Source organism: Carcharhinus amblyrhynchos, chromosome 24 (assembly GCF_965287045.1).
Source record: "Carcharhinus amblyrhynchos chromosome 24, sCarAmb.v2.hapA, whole genome shotgun sequence".
Taxonomy (NCBI): Eukaryota; Metazoa; Chordata; class Chondrichthyes; order Carcharhiniformes; family Carcharhinidae; genus Carcharhinus; species Carcharhinus amblyrhynchos.
This window is the reverse complement of record NC_137347.1, coordinates 42,390,280-42,397,531: the sequence shown is the minus strand read 5'-3', so window position 1 is coordinate 42,397,531 and position 7,252 is coordinate 42,390,280.

Here is a 7,252-nt window from a genome sequence, read left to right as displayed (position 1 = left end):
TCCCTTCTGTTCACTTCACATATCCAAAATATGTGAACTTCCTTAATATCACTGCCTCAAGCGAGTTTCTCGAGCAGCTTGGCAATATGCAATACCTGTCTGAATCCTTTCATTTCAAATTCTGTTATTCAATCTTTGTCACTCTTCTTGATAATTCAGTTTCACAGTCATACATTGTCACTGACCAAACAAGTAGTCTCCATTGGGGCGGCACGGTGGCACAGTAATTAGCACTGCTGTCTCACAGCTCCAGGGACCTAGGTTCGATTCCCGGCTTGGATCACACTCTGTGTGGTGTTTGCACGTTCTCCTCGTGCCTGCGAGGGTTTCTTCTGGGTGCTTCGGTTTCCCCTCTCAGTCCAAAGATGTGCTGGTTAAGTTGATTGACCATGCCAAATTGCCCATTGTGTCCCAGGATGCATAGGTTAGAGGGATTAGCAGGGTAAATGTGAGCGGTTGTGGCGATAGGGCTTGGGGTGGGATTGTTGGAGGTACAGACTTGATAGGCTGAATGACCTCCTTCTGCACTGTAGAGTTTCCATGATTCTATAGACTACGTAATATCAATTTTAATTGCCTTTGATTTCTGTTAGCCATCAATTTTTAAATTTAGGTGTTTTGACAGTATTTTTGATCTTAGCTGGTCTGTTGAGGGAAGTATTGGGTGAAAGCTGACCATCTCCTTCAGTTTGAATAAATCGAAGGGAACCTTCTGACAGCGACTAATTAATTTTTTTTTAAAGGAAACAATTTTAAGTTTAAAATACTTTCTAAATTTTAAATTGAGGAGAGCTATTTACTGTATGTCATATACTTCTCAGCTGCAAGGTGGCAGAACTGTTTTTAATGTACTCACTGTTAATGCCATCCTTGTTTATTTGATGCCGTTATGTATAATACGTGGCTGTTGTGGTATTATCTAATGCTGCAGAATTGACCCTATTTATATTGAGAGATGTATTTTGGAGCACTCCTCACCAATACAGCAGCAATGATTATGCATTTGTGCTCACGACTGAATTGAAATTTTTGTTTCAGACCATGGACCTTCAGTGATAGTTGAAAGTTCTGTCTGAGTGGGATGAATGCTGAGCTCTCCCCAGCCAAACAAGCTATTATTTTATTAGCTTCCAGTCATTCAGGTGACCATGTACACAGGTACAAAAAGTAATCTCGGAAGGGCAATAGGATGTTACCCTTAGCTCAAGAATGGTAGAGTACAACAGCTAGAACGCGATGTTGCAGTTGTGCAGTACTGCCTTCAGCTTTTGGCACTGGACCCCAGGAAGAGTATACTGACCTTGAAAGGAGTATAATTCATCTTCACTGTACTTTAAAGGACTGAATTATGAAGTGTGTTGCATGAACCTGGTTTCTATTCCTTTGAGTTCAGAAGGTTGAAGGGTCATCTAGACTCAACGTTTGTTCTGTTCTCTCCTTGCAGATGCTTTCAGATCTGTTGAGATTTTCCAGCATTTTCTGTTTTGTTTCAGATTCCAGCATCCGCAGTGTCTTGCTTTTATCTTAGTACCTCCCGTTCCATTGGATTGGATACATACAATAAGTCTGGAATCTGATGAATTGACCCTATTGCCCTGTCCATGTCACCAAAGGAAAATAAACCATAGTTATGCAACTGTCGTGTGACAGAATCAGATTGAGATAATTCTGGGGAAGAATGTGTTTCATTTTGTGGTGATAGAGAGAGTGGGGCAGCTGCTTGGAGCAAGAGACATGGGTTGGCCGTGACTGCTCCCATAGCATTGTATTTGTGTTACCTATCTGCAGACCATCTTTATACAAAATGCATTGCAGCAACTCGGCAAAACTTCTTTGATGGCACCCCTTCAGACATCTACCACTTGTAGGACAAGAACAACAGACACATGGGAACAGCACCACCTGCACGCTCCCTTCCAAGCTATGTACCATCTTGATTTGAAACTATATCGCAGTTCCTTTGCTGTCACTGGGTCAAAATCCTGGAACTCCCTCCCTAACAGCGTTGTGGGTGCACCAGATGGACTGCAACGATTCAAGAAGACGGCTTGCCACTTCCTTAAGGGCAATTTGGGGTGGGCAACAAATCCTAGTCTTGCCAGTGATGCTGACATCCCATCAAAGAATTTTTGAAAATCATCTTGATTTTTCAGAGTTGAGTACTTTTCATCAATAGTACCCTCCCCCCTAAATGTCAACCCATTTTAGGCCTGTTGAACTTGTCAGTGCTTCTGCTACCACAGAAGCCCACAAGGCGTTTGGGAATTGCATGCGCACACACGCGCACACACACACACACACACCCCCCCTCCCCCCTACAACTATGGCAGTCAGTTTGGCATCATTCACTGCTTTCTCTTGCAATACATTTCTCTGTGAGAGAAACCTGATATATCCATCGTAGTTGCAAAATGTTAATTTTCTGTATAGTAGAATCATAGAATCCATATAGTGCAGAAGGAGATCATTTGCCCCATTGAGTCTGCATCGACAATAGTCCTACCCCCTAACCCCACGTATTTATCCTGCTAATCGTCCTGACGCTAAGGAGCTTCATGATTCAACTTCTCTATGATGATGAAACAATATCTCACTTGGTAATAGCTGGTGCTATCAGAAGTGTAAACAGTTAAGATTGTCACACAACAGCCCCTCAATTTCTGTTGATTTGTTTGATTTATGAACGTGGCTAATGGATTTGTGGAACTTGTCACATGTAAATCCGTTAACAGTTAACTTAGTTAACTGCCCCAGGTTTCTGCCCCAGCCTCAACACATCAGCATACAGCATGCTTGCCTTCATCAGCTGGGGCATTGAGTTTAAAAATTGGCAAGTCATGTTGCAACCTAATAGAACCTTAGTTAGACTGAACTTGGAATATGGTGTTCAAGTCTGGTCTATCAGAAGGATGTGGAGGCTTTGGAGAAGGTACAGAAAAGATTTACCAGGATGTTGCCTGGTATGGAGAGCATTGGCTATGAGGAGAGGTTGGAGAAACTTAATTTGTTCTCACTGGAGCAACGGATGTTGAGGGCGACCTGATAGAAATCTGAGATTATGAGAGGCATGGATAGAGTGGAAAATCCAAAGCTTTTTCCCAGGGCGGAAGAGTCACTTACTAGGGGGCATAGGTTTAAGGTGCGAGGGGCAAAGTTTAAAGGAGATGTACGAGGCAGATTTTTCACACAGCGAGTAGTGGGTGCCTGGAACTTGTTGCGGGGGGAGGTAGTGGAAGTGGATACGGTAGTGACTTTTAAGGGCCATCATGACAAATACATGAATAGGATGGGAGTAGAGGGATATGGTCCCCAGAAGGATAGGGGGTTTTAGTTAAGTCGGGCAGCATGGTCGATGCAGGCTTGGCAGGCCGAAGGGCCTGTTCCTGTGCTGTAATTTTCTTTGTTCTTCGTCTGAGTGGGTTTCCGGGTGCTCCGGTTTCCTCCCACAGTCCAAAGATGTTGCATGTTAGATGGCTTGGTAAGATGCTCTGTCGCTGGAGAGTCAGTGCAATTCGATGGGCTCAATGTCCTCCTGCACTGTAGACATTTTGAGTGCTTTATATTGGAACAATATTCCAGACAACAAGTAGTAATGACTGAAATTATTTAAACTGTTTAAATTCTACTAGTACAGTCAGTTCCTTTATTAAATGCCATGCATCACTTAAAGAAACCTTGAAATCTGTACAGTGAATCAGTATTGGGAATCATCATTTCTCTCAGTTGAACTCAGACTATTGAACTCTCAGATTATTCGGTTTTTAGCCTTTCTAGAAACGAATACCATTAATGGTGAAAATCTGTGATGTGGAGTTGCTGGCATTGGACTGGAGTAAGAACCGTAAATAGTCTGACAACACCAGGTTAAAGTCCAACAGGTTTATTCGGTAGCACAAGCTTTTGGAGTGCGGCCCCTTCATCAGGTGAGTGCAGGATTTGGTTCACAAAAAGGGCTTTAAGATACACAACAGCTCAGAATTGCTGAGTAGAAACTGATAGCCAAGTTCTGCACACATGAAGACGGCCTCAACCAGGATCTTGGGTCCATGTCACACTATCTGTAAACTCCACAATTTGCCTGGTCTTGCAAAATCTCACTACTGTCCTGGCTGGAGACAATTTACATTTTTAAAATGTGCTTAATCCTCACTCCACTCATTGTCTGCACCTGTAAAGACTTGCATTCCAACCATTATCTTGTAATTGAGTTTGTGTCTGTACTGTTGGGTTTCTATGATTTCTATGATATGCCCTCTTTGTAAACCAAATCCTGCACTCACCTGATGAAGGGGCAGCACTCCAAAAGCTTGTGCTACCAAATAAGCCTGTTGGACTTTAACCTGGTGTTGTGAGACTACTTAGTGAAAATCTAGACACTTTTCAAAAATTAATTTTTAATATAAATGATATGCTTTTCAAGGTCTGTTATCCATTGCAGCATGTATACATTTTTTCCTGTAAATTCAAGTTGATGAGGTAACAAGTATTTTTAGAATTATGAACTATTTGGCTGAAAACGGATAAAGCAGTCAAGAGTGCCAGCCAATGGTGGAGAGTGATATGTTATCATAGAAAATAAGCTAAATGGACAGTTGCCAGTAAATGTTTTGAACAAATTTGGAATGCGGACCTGCCATTCTGAGATTGGTGCTTATCTGGGATGAGCTTGAGTGCCTTTTGCTAGTCAGCCTGGAGCTGTTTCAACTTGCAGTTTGAGCTGTAATGTTTCCGATAGAAACTCTTCAGTCAATGAACTGAATAAAGCTTTTGCGTAAGCTTAATATCCCACCACATTTTAGAGAACTAATAAGTTGAACAATTTGTTGAATTATAATGGGTTAGTGGTCTGATCAGTTCATAGTCTGATTAACTTGACAAGATTTGCAGTTGCATCAGTGAATCATTATTAACCCATTTTAACTGAGTGTAATTATTTCAAAATTTATCGGATTGTTTTTGTGAGTTGGTGTGATTGGTAGATTTTGTTTTTTTGAATTTGTTTTGTACCAGAAAAATGAAGTTATCAGTATCTTGCATGCACTGATTTTTATTTAAAATTAAAATGGTTATCTTAAATGAGAATTCTGGGAAAATATATGCTCCACATTCTTTGGATCTCACTTGGGAGCAATCTCAGCAATCTGTAGCAACTATTTGTCATTGCATTTGAAAGGAGCAGCACTGAATGTTCTAAACTGGAAGTAGCATCTTTTAATGATGTTTCTGTTTCATAGAATCCCTACAGAGCGGGAGGAGGCCATTCGGCCCATCAGCACTGACTCTCCCGAGAGGGCATCCCACCAGGTCCTATCCCCATAGTCTTACGTATTTATCCTGTTAATCCCCCTAACTACACATCATGGGACTGCACATCTTTGGGAGGAAACCGGAGCGCTGAAGAAGCCAATGCAGACACGGGGAGAACGTGCTAACTCCACACAGTCACCCAAGGCTGGCATTGAACCCAGGTCCCTGGCGCTGTGAGGCAGCAGTTCTCATCACTCTGCCATCATCCCACCCTGATGACTATTTACATATTTGTTATTAAAATTTTCTTCAGACTGCGCAATACTGAGACACTCCATGTCCGAATGTAGCAAGACTTGGACAATATCTAGGCTTGGGCTGATGAATTGCAAGTAACATTCGCACCACACAAGTGCCAGATAATGACCTTCTCCAACAAGAGAGGATCTAACTGTTGTCTCTTGACATTCAATGGCATTACCATCTCTGAATCCCCGCTATCAACATGCTGGGGTTAATACTGATGAACTAAACTGGACTGGCCATATGAATACTATGGTAATGAGCAGATCAGAAGCTAGGAATCCTGTAGTGAGTAACTTGCCTCCTGACACTCCAAAACCTGTCCACCATCTACAAGGCACAAGTCGGGAGTGTGATGGAATACTTTCCACTTGCCTGGTTGAGTATAGCTCCAACAATACAAACTCATCCAGGACGTAGCATCTCGCTTGATTGGTAGCCCCTTCGTAAGCACTCAATCCCTTTACCACTGACAAACAGGCAGCCATGTGTTTTTGGTGAAGATTGATTGCAGGAACTCCCCAAGATTCCTTAGGCAGCAACTTCCAAATCCACGACCACCACCGTCTAGAAGGACAAGGGCAGCAGATACCTGGGAAAACCACCATCTGGAGGTTCCCCTCCAAGTCACTCATCAAGCTGACTTGGAAATATATTATCCTTCCTTCACTGTCATTGCGTCAAAATCCAGAATCATCTCCCTAGTGTATCACCAAGTGTATCTACACCTTGCACTGCAGTGCTTGAAGAAGGCAGCTCATCACCACCATGTCCAGGGCAATTTGGGATGGGCAATAAATGCTGGTCTTGTCAGTGACACCCACATCCCGTAAATGAGTTTAAAAAAAAATTAATAAATTCCAATGTGTTAATAACTTTGAATCTTTGACCAAGGTCAGCAAATTATCGTGCTTAATATTTTTCAGATTGCTCAGTGCCTTAGATTTAAACATTAACTACAAACAATGTTCCAAATCTTACATGACATTGACCTTGGCGTCTGGAAGGGCATTCTGGCTTGATGTACACTCAATCAAACAATACTAGTTCAACAGGTTATAGAAGTTTTAGTTGAAGTTAAACTCTGTACAGGCATGAGAATTCTAACAGCATCATCCTAGAGTGAGTTTCACAGATATCGCTCCAGATTTTTTGATGCAGAATGTTATATTGCGGCTCTCGAAGTGCTCCACTTCCTGGTTTAAATACCAGGAATTCTTGTGTTGTTCACCCAGTTGTTCATTCTGACTACAACTCAGTGTTGCAGAGGGTGGCCACTGGCATGTGTTAGATCATCCTCGTTGAATCCTGCATATGGTGAACCTATATTGAGTTCAATAGCAGGAGATTGGTTTTCTCTGTCACTTGACAAAAAGAGATGGGCTGAACAGCTACAAATTTTAATGCATTGTCTTTAATATTGGTGCAATTTTTAAGGGGATGGTTATTTTACAAATCTCTGGTATGCAAAAGGTTTTGATAAACCAGATAATTGAGGGGAAGAATTCTGAAAATCAAATGAAAGAAACCAGTACAGAATTTCCTGTTACTTCCTCAAATACGGAATATTCTCATTTCCCTTCCCTTTCTCATCCATATTTTAAATCGAAAGAAGCTCCATTAATGGTTTTGCATAATTACACCATGAGTAAGATCATTTCAGCTTCTGAAATCTATAATAGAGATGTAGTTTTATCAGAAG